This window comes from Struthio camelus, chromosome 16 (genome assembly GCF_040807025.1).
Source record: "Struthio camelus isolate bStrCam1 chromosome 16, bStrCam1.hap1, whole genome shotgun sequence".
Taxonomy (NCBI): Eukaryota; Metazoa; Chordata; class Aves; order Struthioniformes; family Struthionidae; genus Struthio; species Struthio camelus.
In genome coordinates, this window is record NC_090957.1 from 15405291 (window position 1) to 15407824 (window position 2534).

The following is a 2534-nucleotide window of genomic DNA, read 5'->3' on the forward strand; positions in this document are numbered from 1 at the left end:
CCACGTGAACAGGGACCAGTTGATCCCCAGCAGGTAGGTCCCTGGAGCGGGGGTGCCATCTCTGAGGATGCTGAGATGCCTCTGCTTGGCAGTTTCAGGGAATCAGGCGCTGGGATGAAGGGATGCACAGAGGTGGCACCGGGTGCATGGTAATGCTTTAGCTTATCAGCCAGGAGCTGGATACAGCTCTGGTTCTCTGACACTGGGGCTGTTGGGCAAAGCCTAGCTAGGATTAAACCCCATCTGCTCGCTCCTACAGTTCAGATTAGGAGCAGCTGGCCCAGCAAGAATACGCAGTTGCCCTCTAAGGTGTTTAGGAGGGGAGGAAGAGCCCCTCTTGGTTAGAGCAAGTGTTTTTTCAGAGAGAAATAGACACCAGGACTAGGTAAGAGTCAACTTCCCCCACAGAGATCAACACTCACTGTGTCACTCCAAGGTTAGACTTCCTCCCTTTCCAGGTGATCTACCAATACTTCCTCACTGCTGCAATGTTTTATCTTCTGGTTTTTGCTGCAGCTTGAGACCAGAACATCAGGATTCATCCTGCACGGACACAGAGGATGAATTTGTCCTTTCCACTTTACAGCAGCAGTTTATGTAGTTGCAAACTGTTTTCAGGCCTCCCTTACCTTCTCTTTAGACTACACACGGCAGTCCTGTCATGCTCCGCAAGTTTAATAGGCCTATGCTTGATTCAAATGGCATTAATGAAAATATCGAATAGCACCAAACCTGTGGGGTCCCACATGCTTCTGGCAGTCACTGATGAAATCCACTCTGAGGGCTATTTTCACAGTCCAATGAGAACAGTGATGTGTCAGGACTATTACAAGCTCTCTCTGCAATACTGGGAGCAAGCTCATACCCACGGGACTAAGCTGTTTGTGTAATAATCACTTCTCAGACTATGGAGATTACACATTTTGAATCCCCATCAAAAACTGTGTCAAGTTAACCTCCAGGAAGAGAACATCAGCAGGCTGAGGCTAGTGTGGGAGCACACAAATCGGTAGAGATTCTCAAGGCATAGCCCCAGGTTTCCCAGCCAAGCCTTTCTGAGCTGCTGCAGAGCATGGCCCGAGCTGTGCAGCAAAGCTGCCATCTGCCGACTGCTGCCTGCAGGTCCACGGGCCTTCGCCACAGTCAGCCATATGTTGGGCCTCAAATGTTCAGCAAAGATGCTGAGCGCATCCTCACATAAATATCACACTCTTTAGGATGACAAATCTTACAATTATTGACTGGAATAACGTATCTGTATTCTTCTTGCTTTGGGGGAATTCAGGGCTCATGCGTCTCACGTTTTCTTCACCCGAAGCTAAGACAATATCACTTTCTCCTTAGCACAGCAGTAGTGCTGCTTTTAAGAAAAGTAGTCAATACTGCAAGTAATGGAAGAACGAGTATGAGCATCAGAAGCACTGACATACAGAATGTAATTGCTGCAAATATTTACTTAGGTATTAAGCAAGCTAGTGCCCGGGTGCACTTCTCTGCAGGCTCGCTCCCAGCAACAACCCAGTGCACCTGCAGTTCTGCAAGCATTTCTCCAGCAGATCCCACTGCCTCCTGCCTCCATGTCACCTTTCAAATGACACCCATACAGGGATGCAGGAGCATGGTCCTCTGCTGCAGGTGAGCAATGCACAGCAAGAACATCTTTGAACCAGCAAGCTAAGGCAGCTTGTGCAGCCAGGTTTCATTTTTAAGCTGGCAGCAGCATGTTTCTACAGAACAGAACCTGTCCTTGTTTTCATTGTGACATACAGGGTTTTTCCAATTGAGGCCAAGGAAATGAATTAATCTAACATGCACGTGGAGCAGTTCTCTTCCCCTCCACACTGTCCCATAACTCAGCTCAGATGTGACAGTGAGGGGAAGCCCCAGCACATGTAGCAGAACAAGGGCACAAGCTTGGTTATTTGTGGCAAGACCCATGAAGAAGGAACAGGAAGAGAACACCAAGGAAAGCCCAGCACTTCTCTGCCCTCCCTTCCTCAAAATCTGAGGATGCCAAGTTCAGGGTTCCTGTGGGGTTTTTTGGGGTTTTTTTTTGTTTTTGTTTTGTTTTGTTTGTTTGTTTTTACCTCTAGGACCATTTCTAACCACACCACTGTCCAGTTCTGGCCAGTGCCACCAGCCCAATGCTGGGCCTCTTCCTTCTTTGTCTTTTCCATTTCACACAGGAGGCTTTTCCCAGACAGATCAGAAATTATGCATGGAATAGTCAATAGTCTGCAAACGTGTCATACATCAGACAAGGAGCCACCAACAGAACTAATGCCCTCCCCTCCCTCTGCCCACCCCTCTCAAGGCTGGGACAACAGGACACTAGCAGATAGCTGCAATGTATATCTTGCCACGTAACCGTCACAACAGTTAAAAGTCTGAGGACAGAGTTGGCTACAGATGCTCTCCTCCAATGTGTTCTCACCTGCTGCAGATGTGTACCCAGGAGATTTGCATATTTGTTCTTGAAACCTGCCTTGTTAGTGTTGTTGCAATGTTGACACACCATTCAGCTCAAAGCTGCT